This window comes from Coturnix japonica, unplaced genomic scaffold, assembly GCF_054131305.1.
Source record: "Coturnix japonica strain WE unplaced genomic scaffold, WE-NBRP24 Scf090, whole genome shotgun sequence".
Lineage (NCBI taxonomy): Eukaryota > Metazoa > Chordata > Aves > Galliformes > Phasianidae > Coturnix > Coturnix japonica.
Genome location: NW_028188993.1, coordinates 224,999 through 238,809, shown reverse-complemented (window position 1 = coordinate 238,809; position 13,811 = coordinate 224,999). Strand labels below are relative to the sequence as shown.

At 37.1% G+C, this 13,811-nt stretch overlaps 2 long non-coding RNA genes across 9 annotated transcripts; both read left to right on the top strand.

Moving 5' to 3' along the window:
- Nucleotides 1–1,908: 1,908 nt before the first annotated feature.
- On the top strand, nucleotides 1,909–8,470 carry LOC146751448 (uncharacterized). Of its 3 annotated transcripts, XR_014941555.1 has the most exons (6): nucleotides 1,909–2,017; nucleotides 2,120–2,185; nucleotides 3,653–4,168; nucleotides 4,798–4,884; nucleotides 5,933–6,583; nucleotides 7,878–8,193. It is a non-coding gene; the product is annotated as an uncharacterized LOC146751448 (long non-coding RNA). The 3 variants fall into 3 exon arrangements; XR_014941553.1 differs by lacking the exons at nucleotides 1,909–2,017; nucleotides 2,120–2,185 and having other exon boundaries at nucleotides 2,228–4,168; nucleotides 7,878–8,470; XR_014941554.1 differs by lacking the exons at nucleotides 1,909–2,017; nucleotides 2,120–2,185; nucleotides 5,933–6,583; nucleotides 7,878–8,193 and adding an exon at nucleotides 4,965–5,069 and having other exon boundaries at nucleotides 2,228–4,168.
- Nucleotides 8,471–8,769: 299 nt separating this feature from the next.
- On the top strand, nucleotides 8,770–13,643 carry LOC146751447 (uncharacterized). Of its 6 annotated transcripts, none has more exons than XR_014941552.1 (5): nucleotides 8,770–8,866; nucleotides 8,969–9,034; nucleotides 10,471–11,002; nucleotides 11,632–11,718; nucleotides 12,767–13,643. It is a non-coding gene; the product is annotated as an uncharacterized LOC146751447 (long non-coding RNA). The 6 variants fall into 6 exon arrangements; XR_014941550.1 differs by having other exon boundaries at nucleotides 8,771–8,866; nucleotides 10,487–11,002; XR_014941549.1 differs by lacking the exons at nucleotides 8,770–8,866; nucleotides 8,969–9,034 and having other exon boundaries at nucleotides 9,625–10,757; nucleotides 10,956–11,002.
- The last annotated feature ends 168 nt before the right edge of the window (nucleotides 13,644–13,811 follow it).

The following is a 13,811-nucleotide window of genomic DNA, read 5'->3' as shown; positions in this document are numbered from 1 at the left end:
TCCCCCTGTTTCCCTTGTTGAGGCTTTCAGTTGTCCATTAGTACTACTACTAATCAATAAGATCTCAGTGCTTTTTTCTGGTTCTCTTAAAACTCAGAGGATTTAATTTTTTTCTTGCTTTACATTGTGATGAACTGGAGACCTTAGTTTTCACAGGAAACTCTGAGTTCCACAACAACCTAAGCCTTGGAAATGTTGTTCAGCGTGTTCCTGGATCCGTTATGTCCTCTGGTTCTTTTATGACTAAGAGGCTCAGCTTTAAATTAGCAAACACTGCACAGTGTGCAGTGGGAATTAGCTTTGGGAATGAGTTAAGTAGAAAGTGGTGTATAGTATTTCACTTCATTTTGTACTGCACATTTTACTCTTAGAAGCAATGGCTTTGTTCCTTTTTTACTTCCTAACATAGTTTCAAAAAGTGATGCCCAACAAATCATCCCACAGATGTCAGAAGTTACTTTTTTGTTTTATAAAGATGTAAGAGTGTAAAATGTAGATAGAAGTCCATGGCGACTTACTCTATGATGGTTAAAAGTTAGTAGGTCGTACTACTAGCCTTGTTGTGAAAATGGGTCTCCTAAGTCTTTCTTGTAAGACACTGACAGCTGAGTTAGAACAAAGCGTTTCTAACCATAACAGACTCTCTTGGCCCAAGGACAGCTTGAATCCAACCAGAAATGACCATCCAATAGGTCACTCCTTGCTTTATCACTCATACGTCAGAATTTTTTTCCTAATCTAGAAAGGAAATCCGTAATGGTTCTGTACATTACTATAGTCAAGTTAGATAATTGACAGTGGAATTCCAGCAGTTAAGCTATGGCAGACTTCCTATCACAGATCATTTGAAAGATCAAACAAACATAATTAAACATAACTATTCTGAGATTAAAGCTGAATTAACAGTTGAAAATTACTTTGATAACAGCACTTTAGTTTTGGTCTGCAGTACTGAAGAGTTTGTGTAGATCTTGTTTGAGATAATGACACTGCATCCATCCAGTGCAAATGCAACATCTGCTTGTTTACAGCTTGCAGAAAAAATTGGAGAGTATGAAGACAACAGATGCACATCTCGACAAGGTAATTATAACAAGCACTGCTTCAGTCTCGCTGTTAGAAGATAGTTCAGGATAACTGCAACCATGGCATACTAATCATCTTATTTTTTCAGAAGGTTTCAGGTAGAGAATAGTATGTTTAAGATCTCTGGAATATTACCTTGAATGCCATGTACTTTGATACAGATAGATAGTAAATGTATATACTGAGTTCTGCTTTCAAATATGGTTTAAGAGCTCTGTTTTTGGAAACAGTGTTCTTGTACATTACTACAACAGACAAGTAATACTATTCTTTTCAATATTTGCCCTTCTTGAGCAATTGAGATTTGAGAATTGAGCCCTATACTTACACCTGATATTTATCCCGTAGGTCGAAATGATGTCAGTGTTTGTAGATATTGGGGAGTTGCTGTTCACAACTTTGCATTAATTAAGGTGTTAGAGAGACACATTCTGTGAGTGCTTCCCTTCGTTTTTACACAGAAAATCAACAGATCAACCTGTAACAGTGAATTAGGTTTTCCTATAAATTTGATATAAATCCTATAATGGCACGTGTGCTAGAAGGTTAGGAATGTGAAATGCTTTGTTTTTCCAGATATGTAACCCAGCTTTTATTTATGTCAGGGTAGAATCTTCTCTCTTGCTCTGTGCAATAAAACAATCCTTGCATATTACAGTTTAAATTGCATTTTTATCTTCCTGATTGTGTTTTATTTAGAGAGAAAATACAGTATTTTGTCTGTTTTGTGGTTTTGATTTTTAATAAATAATTGAAGGGGAAAGGGTCTGGCCTGTCACTCCTTTAGAGTATAAGCAGTTGTGTGCTAAATGCTGCTTTTAAGCATCTATCTTGTCTGTCTTGTGTGTCTTTCCATTTACAGGACATAGTGACAGTAACACTTGAAGTCCTAGGAAATATTAAGGAAGAAAACCTTAATCTCTTTATACAGGTAAATATGAATACATCGCAGTCAAGTGGGAAATCATTGTGTCCTTTTGTAGAAAATCATCTTACGCTGTTCTGTTTGTGAAAACATTTTTCCTCTTTTTAGAATCTTGTGTGGGAAAAGAATGTGAAAGATAGGACTGGATGTACCATGGATGTCATAAGACTGAAGGTTTGCCTGAAACTTCCAACCTCTTTGTTTTGTGCTTTCCCTCTTTTTAAATGGAAAGAAACTGCAGTGTATTGTCAGCCACATACAGGTCAAAGAGCAGACAAAAGAGAGAACATCAGTTTGTCATTGATCCATGTAGAGACACTTAAATACCTGCTGGCCAATGAGACCACTCAAGGTAGCTGACAGAGAAGCAAACCACAGTACTACTTGCTGTGTAGTGAAAGGGGAGACTTGCAGTCCCAAACATGAGTGGGACAGGATGAATGATCAGGACATAAGTGAAAGGAGGTGATGTTGTTTTCCCCTCCTTTGCTCTGAAGGGTCTCATCCAGATATTTCACCTAGATGGCTCCTTAGCTAGGGATGTAGTTACAGGTTTCTGTCCACGATTACAGTTATTGGCATAATAAACAGAAGTTTAATTGAGTGTAACAATGCAGCACAATGCTAGTGATGGTCCACCTAAAATTTTTTGATTACATCAGGCTGCAGTTTTAAAGATGTGATTTACACATAAGTGTATTCATCCCCGTGTACGATTCATTGAGTAGTTCTGAGGTGAACGTTGGTGATGCTTGAGGATATACTTTCATTTTCCTTAAACCACAAAGCTAAGTAAATGATAAAAAAGTCGATTGTCTGATTAGACAAGGTCTAAGGAAAACAATCAAATGTGCTGTGATTTGTTTCCTGAGAACATATGTGTGTCACAGGCAGCAAGGTAATTATTTCTACTTCACTGGAAGAAAGGTTTATTTCTTGACAAGTAGAACAACAGCAGCATAAAGCCGGCAGTGCTGATGTACTTCAAGCTGTCTGTTGTACTCATTAGCTGTACTGCTGATTAGAAGTATGCTTCTGTTGTACTGAGCTTTGGGATCCAAGTAATATTTACATTCTATTTTAGACAGTTTTCAAGTGATGAAAACTCTTTTAGTGCAACGTTTGGCATGTGAGTTAATGGACTTAGTTTTGAAGGTATTCCATTGTTAATTCCATTGCTAGTCATTTCACCACCCAGATATTTGTTCTTTCTCTGCTATTCAGAGATTCTGTTTCAAGACAGTGTAAGTGTTAAGCATGAGAACTCAGTGGGAACAGACTCAGCATTTTTGCCTATTTTACATCACCTTGGACAGGTGATGAGGCTTTCATAGAGACATATATCATACATACAATCAAAGTGGCATGGTAGGAGATGACATTGAAATTTGCACAAATATTCCAGGTGACCGTCCAAATGAGAAGCTGAAGGCAGAGTATAGCGAAGTATAATTCTTAATTGTAGGAATGGTTGTTACAAGAGATGACTCTGTTGCATTGTTATTTTGATCAACCTCTGCATATTTGTCAGAGGTTTTTCCCTGCTCTGTGTACTTGTAAAGTTGTTGGGTTTTTTTTCTCCATAAGTATTTTGTTTTTAAAGGTTTGTTTATATACTCTAACAGTTATTTTTCTGGTAAGGGACTCGAATCTATTCAAGGCAAATCTCATCGAGAGATAGTCCAAGGTGTCCATGAGCTGTATGATCTGGAAGAGACTGCGATAGAATGGAAAGAAGATGAAAAAAGAACCAATAGGTTCATTCCCAGGGTGAGAGAGTGAGGCAGACTACTACATACTGTATCGGATTAACAGATGATGTAGTTGCCTGGAAGTAGAATAAAATGTCAGGTAACAGAGGCATCTAAGTAAAGTGTACTGAAAGAAGAGACCTACAGAACAGTGAGGATTGGTAAGTGCAGAAATAGTTTTTCATTTCTAGCTTTTTCATTGATAGTTGGCCATAAAAACAGTTCCTTACAATGTAGTCACTTAAGCGGTATGAATGAAAATCATACATTGTGTGAAATAATTTTGGCATAGTTTAAATGCAAATTAATTTGAGCGTTTTTTAAACATGCTTAATCCAGTTGTTTTAATTATTGTCTAGCACTTGAGAGAGGAGAAGCCAGAAGGCCTTGTCAACGAAGCATCTCGGTATGGATATCAAAACCACTTTTTTAATCATAGTCAGTGACTGCACTGTGCGGAAGATCATTCAAAATTGATTCTTTTTCTTTTCTAAGGTTTTCCCCTCCCTTGCTTTTAAACAAAGGTAGAAAACAAAACTTACTCTGTACTTCATTTGATCATTCTGCTTAGATATGAATTTTCTAATAAGTAGGTTGATCTGAAAATAATGCCTCCTCTTTTTTTCCATGGAAACTACAACAGATAGAGTACAAATAACAGGTTGAAAGAAGCTCAACTTTCAGCTACAAAAACAGTTTCCAGTATAGTCTCCTCACCATTAGCTATACATTTTTGCTAGCAGTGAAAAAGCCTCAGCATGCTGTGCTTGTGAACATTTCAGTGGCCATGGCTTGTCTTTCATGTCACTGGCTGCTGCTACTTTTGTCTCCTGAAATGCACAAGCCACAAGTAACCTCAAGAAGCTAATACTGTAGTCATTCCATGATGTTTTAGTTGGCTGATGGTTTGGTTAATGTTTGCCTTCCTGTACTAACAATATAGTAATTTTACAGTGCTATGAGAGACATACTGCTTCTGCCTTACAAAAAACTGCTTGTTCAAGGTGTTCCTTTTTTCTTTTTCCAAATGCACAGGCAGGTTGCATTAGCTGATCTTGTAATCGTCAGTAAAACGGATTTGGTTTCAAGGGAAGAATTGAATAAAGTCAGAACAACTGTCAGGTATGAAATTTCTGGTATAACCGTGACATTGTACATGCTCAAATGTTATTAGAAATTAGATCTCATGATTGTTCCAACAGATCGTGTAGTGAAAAAGAGCAGTGAGAAAGCAGTGAAAAAGAGTCTGCCCCTTTCTGGAGATGTTTCCAGTGCATTTCTGTGCTTCCACAGTCTTATCAGCTTGCCTAAGTAAGATTTGATGTTACCTGCTCAGAAGTGTGGAATTATAGAATAGAATCCAAGAATGCTCTTAAGTTGGAAGGAACCTTCAAGGACCATTGACTCCAACCTCTGGCTCTACTCAGGACCACCCAAAATTCCAATTCTATGTCTGAGAGCTTTCTCCAAATGTTCCTTGAACTCTGGCTGCTTGGGGCTGTTCCATGTCTACGGCCCTCTGGTGAAGAACCTTTTCCTAATACCCAACCTGACCCTCTTCTGGTGCAACTCCACACCGTTTCCTTGGCTAAATTAGGCCTAAAAAATGCCTTATAATAGACCTTTGTCTTAAGTGCTCACATTCTTATACTATTGGGCAGCTGTTGCCATTTGTCTGAGTTAACTACAGGGGGCAGTGTCTGGTAGTACATACATGTTTATTAGCAAATATAAAGGGGTATGGAAGATATCTGAATAATTGTCATGGATGTAAAAGAACAAACGGGCTGAATCAAAGCAGTGTTCAAAGGTGTGTTCCATCTTTCTCAGTACCCTGGCAGACAAAATGGAATATTGAGAAATACTTTGCAACGTTATTTGTGGTTCAGACTCTTGAGAATTCTTAACCTTGCAGTTTGTACTGGGAGAAGAAAAATGCTATGTTCAGTAGTAGTATTTTATTGTCAGAAGTTGTGAATTTTGACCTTGGTTCGTCTATAAAATGTCACAAAAGCAAACTTTTTCTTGATGCCTATTGGACTGTAAAACATTGAGTAACAGTGTGAGAGATGTCGTTATGTTTCTTGTATTGCTCTACATTGTTAAATTGTTCAATGGATATATTACAGTTGCGTTTGCACCTCATTTTGCTTTTTTCTATTTGTTTTAGGTCAATAAATGGACTTGTCGAAATTTTGGAGACACAAAGGTCGAGGTATTAGATTAACCTGTATTCGAACAAGTACCAAATCCTGTCCCACTGACATTATTTTTACAAAGCTTTCATTATGATCTGTTGGCTGTGCACATGCATACCTACCTGTACTGTGTTTTAATGTGTGCTTGTGTTCAAAGAGGTACAGAACGATTGTTCCCATCAGAGAATTATATAACACTTAGGCATCCAAAACAAATCACATCTTTCAGAAAACAGATTCTTGTGTGGTTTTTTTTGTTTGTTTGTTTGTTTGTTTTTAGTATTAATTTGTTTTTTAACTGTATTCACTAAAATTCTCTTTTTATGCTCCCATATTACTGTACAGCTGAAAGCTGCTTTACTCCATGGTAGATAGCACTGACTGCTGACATCTGAAAATAGGGCTAGCTTCTGGTGCTTTGCATTGGAATAAGAGATCAGGAAAAAAAAAACAACAGACATGAACAATTATTTATATGTTTAAAAATGAGTAATCGCAGCTTCAGTACACATAATTCTTACATGCAGTGAAAATACAAACCTTTCTTTCTCTCCCTATCTGTGCAGAGTTGATCTTTCCAATGTGCTGGACCTGCATGCTTTTGACAGTCTATCTGGAATCAGGTATGGCAGTAATTTCACTTTTATTAAAAGGAATGCTCATTGCATAGATACACGCATGAAGTAGGTACATTTACATTTAGGCAGAGTCTGCATCTGAATTTCTGTTCCATGTTCTAGTTCAGACACTTGTTTACAATTCTCAGTAAGAGTAAGAAGTACTAGAAAGAGGATGTTTTTCCACTTGAGATACATGCAGCAAAAGATTGTAGGGTTTGTAAAATGAAATGAGAGCCAAAGCAACCATGATTGTTTGGCGTTTTCCCCCCGTTTCCCTTGTTGAGGCTTTCAGTTGTCCATTAGTACTACTACTAATCAATAAGATCTCAGTGCTTTTTTCTGGTTCTCTTAAAACTCAGAGGATTTAATTTTTTTCTTGCTTTACATTGTGATGAACTGGAGACCTTAGTTTTCACAGGAAACTCTGAGTTCCACAACAACCTAAGCCTTGGAAATGTTGTTCAGCGTGTTCCTGGATCCGTTATGTCCTCTGGTTCTTTTATGACTAAGAGGCTCAGCTTTAAATTAGCAAACACTGCACAGTGTGCAGTGGGAATTAGCTTTGGGAATGAGTTAAGTAGAAAGTGGTGTATAGTATTTCACTTCATTTTATACTGCACATTTTACTCTTAGAAGCAATGGCTTTGTTCCTTTTTTACTTCCTAACATAGTTTCAAAAAGTGATGCCCAACAAATCATCCCACAGATGTCAGAAGTTACTTTTTTGTTTTATAAAGATGTAAGAGTGTAAAATGTAGATAGAAGTCCATGGCGACTTACTCTATGATGGTTAAAAGTTAGTAGGTCTACAACAAGTACTAGCCTTGTTGTGAAGATGGGTCTCCTAAGTCTTTCTTGTAAGACACTGACAGCTGAGTTAGAACAAAGCGTTTCTAACCATAACAGACTCTCTTGGCCCAAAGACAGCTTGAATCCAACCAGAAATGACCATCCAATAGGTCACTCCTTGCTTTATCACTCTTAGGTCAGAATTTTTTTCCTAATCTAGAAAGGAAATCCGTAATGGTTCTGTACATTACTATAGTCAAGTTAGATAATTGACAGTGGAATTCCAGCAGTTAAGCTATGGCAGACTTCCTATCACAGATCATTTGAAAGATCAAACAAACATAATTAAACATAACTATTCTGAGATTAAAGCTGAATTAACAGTTGAAAATTACTTTGATAACAGCACTTAGTTTTGGTCTGCAGTACTGAAGAGTTTGTGTAGATCTTGTTTGAGATAATGACACTGCATCCATCCAGTGCAAATGCAACATCTGCTTGTTTACAGCTTGCAGAAAAAATTCGAGAGTATGAAGACAACAGATGCACATCTCGACAAGGTAATTACAACAAGCACTGCTTCAGTCTCGCTGTTAGAAGATAGTTCAGGATAACTGCAACCATGGCATACTAATCATTTTTTCAGAAGGTTTCAGGTAGAGAATAGTATGTTTAAGATCTCTGGAATATTACCCTGAATGCCATGTACTTTGATACAGATAGATAGTAAATGTATATACTGAGTTCTGCTTTCAAATATGGTTTAAGAGTTCTGTTTTTGGAAACAGTGTTCTTGTACATGGAGAGCATTACTACAACAGACAAGTAATACTATTCTTTCAATATTTGCCCTTCTTGAGCAATTGAGATTTGAGAATTGAGCCCTATACTTACACCTGATATTTATCCCGTAGGTCGAAATGATGTCAGTGTTTGTAGATATTGTGGAGTTGCTGTTCACAACTTTGCATTAATTAAGGTGTTAGAGAGACACATTCTGTGAGTGCTTCCCTTCGTTTTTACACAGAAAATCAACAGATCAACCTGTAACAGTGAATTAGGTTTTCCTATAAATTTGATATAAATCCTATAATGGCACGTGTGCTAGAAGATTAGGAATGTGAAATGCTTTGTTTTTCCAGATATGTAACCCAGCTTTTATTTATGTCAGGGTAGAATCTTCTCTCTTGCTCTGTGCAATAAAACAATCCTTGCATATTACAGTTTAAATTGCATTTTTATCTTCCTGATTGTGTTTTATTTAGAGAGAAAATACAGTATTTTGTCTGTTTTGTGGTTTTGATTTTTAATAAATAATTGAAGGGGAAAGGGTCTGGCCTGTCACTCCTTTAGAGTATAAGCAGTTGTGTGCTAAATGCTGCTTTTAAGCATCTATCTTGTCTGTCTTGTGTGTCTTTCCATTTACAGGACATAGTGACAGTAACACTTGAAGTCCTAGGAAATATTAAGGAAGAAAACCTTAATCTCTTTATACAGGTAAATATGAATACATCGCAGTCAAGTGCGAAATCACTGTGTCCTTTTGTAGAAAATCATCTTACGCTGTTGTGTTTGTGAAAACATTTTTCCTCTTTGTAGAATCTTCTGTGGGAAAAGAATGTGAAAGATAGGACTGGATGTACCATGGATGTCATAAGACTGAAGGTTTGCCTGAAACTTCCAACCTCTTTGTTTTGTGCTTTCCCTCTTTTTAAATGGAAAGAAACTGCAGTGTATTGTCAGCCACATACAGGTCAAAGAGCAGACAAAAGAGAGAACATCAGTTTGTCATTGATCCATGTAGAGACACTTAAATACCTGCTGGCCAATGAGACCGCTCAAGGTAGCTGACAGAGAAGCAAACCACAGTACTACTTGCTGTGTAGTGAAAGGGGAGACTTGCAGTCCCAAACATGAGTGGGACAGGATGAATGATCAGGACATAAGTTGTTTTCCCCTCCTTTGCTCTGAAAGGTCTCATCCGGATATTTCACCTAGATGGCTCCTTAGCTAGGGATGTAGTTACAGGTTTCTGTCCACGATTACAGTTATTGGCATAATAAACAGAAGTTTAATTGAGTGTAACAATGCAGCACAATGCTAGTTATGGTCCACCTAAAATTTTTTGATTACATCAGGCTGCAGTTTTAAAGATGTGATTTACACATAAGTGTATTCATCCCCGTGTACGATTCATTGCATAGTTCTGAGGTGAACGTTGGTGATGCTTGAGGATATACTTTCATTTTCCTTAAACCACAAAGCTAAGTAAATGATAAAAAAGTCGATTGTATGATTAGACAAGGTCTAAGGAAAACAATCAAATGTGCTGTGATTTGTTTCCTGAGAACATATGTGTGTCACAGGCAGCAAGGTAATTATTTCTACTTCACTGGAAGAAAGGTTTATTTCTTGACAAGTAGAACAACAGCAGCATAAAGCCGGCAGTGCTGATGTACTTCAAGCTGTCTGTTGTACTCATTAGCTGTACTGCTGATTAGAAGTATGCTTCTGTTGTACTGAGCTTTGGGATCCAAGTAATATTTACATTCTATTTTAGACAGTTTTCAAGTGATGAAAACTCTTTTAGTGCAACGTTTGGCATGTGAGTTAATGGACTTAGTTTTGAAAGTATTCCGTTGTTAATTCCATTGCTAGTCATTTCACCACCCAGATATTTGTTCTTTCTCTGCTATTGAGAGATTCTGTTTCAAGACAGTGTAAGTGTTAAGCATGAGAACTCAGTGGGAACAGACTCAGCATTTTTGCCTATTTTACATCACCTTGGACAGGTGATGAGGCTTTCATAGAGACATATATCATACATACAATCAAAGTGGCATGGTAGGAGATGACATTGAAATTTGCACAAATATTCCAGGTGACCGTCCAAATGAGAAGCTGAAGGCAGAGTATAGCGAAGTATAATTCTTAATTGTAAGAATGGTTGTTACAAGAGATGACTCTGTTGCATTGTTATTTTGATCAACCTCTGCATATTTGTCAGAGGTTTTTCCCTGCTCTGTGTACTTGTAAAGTTGTTGGGTTTTTTTTCTCCATAAGTATTTTGTTTTTAAAGGTTTGTTTATATACTCTAACAGTTATTTTTCTGGTAAGGGACTCGAATCTATTCAAGGCAAATCTCATCGAGAGATAGTCCAAGGTGTCCATGAGCTGTATGATCTGGAAGAGACTGCGATAGAATGGAAAGAAGATGAAAAAAGAACCAATAGGTTCATTCCCAGGGTGAGAGAGTGAGGCAGACTACTACATACTGTATCGGATTAACAGATGATGTAGTTGCCTGGAAGTAGAATAAAATGTCAGGTAACAGAGGCATCTAAGTAAAGTGTACTGAAAGAACAGACCTACAGAACAGTGAGGATTGGTAAGTGCAGAAATAGTTTTTCATTTCTAGCTTTTTCATTGATAGTTGGCCATAAAAACAGTTCCTTACAATGTAGTCACTTAAGCGGTATGAATGAAAATCATACATTGTGTAAAATGATTTTGGCATAGTTTAAATGCAAATTAATTTGAGCGTTTTTTAAACATGCTTAATCCAGTTGTTTTAATTATTGTCTAGCACTTGAGAGAGGAGAAGCCAGAAGGCCTTGTCAACGAAGCATCTCGGTATGGATATCAAAACCACTTTTTTAATCATAGTCAGTGACTGCACTGTGCGGAAGATCATTCAAAATTGATTCTTTTTCTTTTCTAAGGTTTTCCCCTCCCTTGCTTTTAAACAAAGGTAGAAAACAAAACTTACTCTGTACTTCATTTGATCATTCTGCTTAGATAGGAATTTTCTAATAAGTAGGTTGATCTGAAAATAATGCCTCCTCTTTTTTTCCATGGAAACTACAACAGATAGAGTACAAATAACAGGTTGAAAGAAGCTCAACTTTCAGCTACAAAAACAGTTTCCAGTATAGTCTCCTCACCATTAGCTATACATTTTTGCTAGCAGTGAAAAAGCCTCAGCATGCTGTGCTTGTAAACATTTCAGTGGCCATGGCTTGTCTTTCATGTCACTGGCTGCTGCTACTTTTGTCTCCTGAAATGCACAAGCCACAAGTAACCTCAAGAAGCTAATACTGTAGTCATTCCATGATGTTTTAGTTGGCTGATGGTTTGGTTAATGTTTGCCTTCCTGTACTAACAATATAGTAATTTTACAGTGCTATGAGAGACATACTGCTTCTGCCTTACAAAAAACTGCTTGTTCAAGGTGTTCCTTTTTTCTTTTTCCAAATGCACAGGCAGGTTGCATTAGCTGATCTTGTAATCGTCAGTAAAACGGATTTGGTTTCAAGGGAAGAATTGAATAAAGTCAGAACAACTGTCAGGTATGAAATTTCTGGTATAACCGTGACATTGTACATGCTCAAATGTTATTAGAAATTAGATCTCATGATTGTTCCAACAGATCGTGTAGTGAAAAAGAGCAGTGAGAAAGCAGTGAAAAAGAGTCTGCCCCTTTCTGGAGATGTTTCCAGTGCATTTCTGTGCTTCCACAGTCTTATCAGCTTGCCTAAGTAAGATTTGATGTTACCTGCTCAGAAGTGTGGAATTATAGAATAGAATCCAAGAATACTCTTAAGTTGGAAGGAACCTTCAAGGACCATTGACTCCAACCTCTGGCTCTACTCAGGACCACCCAAAATTCCAATTCTATGTCTGAGAGCTTTCTCCAAATGTTCCTTGAACTCTGGCTGCTTGGGGCTGTTCCATGTCTACGGCCCTCTGGTGAAGAACCTTTTCCTAATACCCAACCTGACCCTCTTCTGGTGCAACTCCACACCGTTTCCTTGGCTAAATTAGGCCTAAAAAATGCCTTATAATAGACCTTTGTCTTAAGTGCTCACATTCTTATACTATTGGGCAGCTGTTGCCATTTGTCTGAGTTAACTACAGGGGGCAGTGTCTGGTAGTACATACATGTTTATTAGCAAATCTAAAGGGGTATGGAAGATATCTGAATAATTGTCATGGATGTAAAAGAACAAACGGGCTGAATCAAAGCAGTGTTCAAAGGTGTGTTCCATCTTTCTCAGTACCCTGGCAGACAAAATGGAATATTGAGAAATACTTTGCAACGTTATTTGTGGTTCAGACTCTTGAGAATTCTTAACCTTGCAGTTTGTACTGGGAGAAGAAAAATGCTATGTTCAGTAGTAGTATTTTATTGTTAGAAGTTGTGAATTTTGACCTTGGTTCGTCTATAAAATGTCACAAAAGCAAACTTTTTCTTGATGCCTCTTGGACTGTAAAACATTGAGTAACAGTGTGAGAGATGTCGTTATGTTTCTTGTATTGCTCTACATTGTTAAATTGTTCAATGGATATATTACAGTTGCGTTTGCACCTCATTTTGCTTTTTTCTATTTGTTTTAGGTCAATAAATGGACTTGTCGAAATTTTGGAGACACAAAGGTCGAGGTATTAGATTAACCTGTATTCCAACAAGTACCAAATCCTGTCCCACTGACATTATTTTTACAAAGCTTTCATTATGATCTGTTGGCTGTGCACATGCATACCTACCTGTACTGTGTTTTAATGTGTGCTTGTGTTCAAAGAGGTACAGAACGATTGTTCCCATCAGAGAATTAGATAACACTTAGGCATCCAAAACAAATCACATCTTTCAGAAAACAGATTCTTGTGTGGTTTTTAGTATTAATTTGTTTTTTAACTGTATTCACTAAAATTCTCTTTTTATGCTCCCATATTACTGTACAGCTGAAAGCTGCTTTACTCCATGGTAGATAGCACTGACTGCTGACATCTGAAAATAGGGCTAGCTTCTGGTGCTTTGCATTGGAATAAGAGATCAGGAAAAAAAACCAACAAACATGAACAATTATTTATATGTTTAAAAATGAGTAATCGAAGCTTCAGTACACATAATTCTTACATGCAATGAAAATACAAAGCTTTCTTTCTCTCCCTATCTGTGCAGAGTTGATCTTTCCAATGTGCCGGACCTGCATGCTTTAGACAGTCTATCTGGAATCAGGTATGGCAATAATTTCACTTTTATTAAAAGGAATGCTCATTGCATAGATAGACGCATGAAGTAGGTACATTTACATTTAGGCAGAGTCTGCATCTGAATTTCTGTTGCATGTTCTAGTTCAGACACTTGTTTACAATTCTCAGTAAGAGTAAGAAGTAATAGAAAGAGGATGTTTTTCCACTTGAGATACATGCAGCAAAAGATTGTAGGGTTTGTAAAATGAAATGAGAGCCAAAGCACCCATGATTGTTTGGCGTTTTCCCCCCGTTTCCCTTGTTGAGGCTTTAAGTTGTCCATTAGTACTACTAGTAATCAATAAGATCTCAGTGCTTTTTTCTGGTTCTCTTAAAACTCAGAGGATTTAAGTTTTTTTCTTGCTTTACATTGTGATGAACTGGAGACCTTAGTTTTCACAGGAAA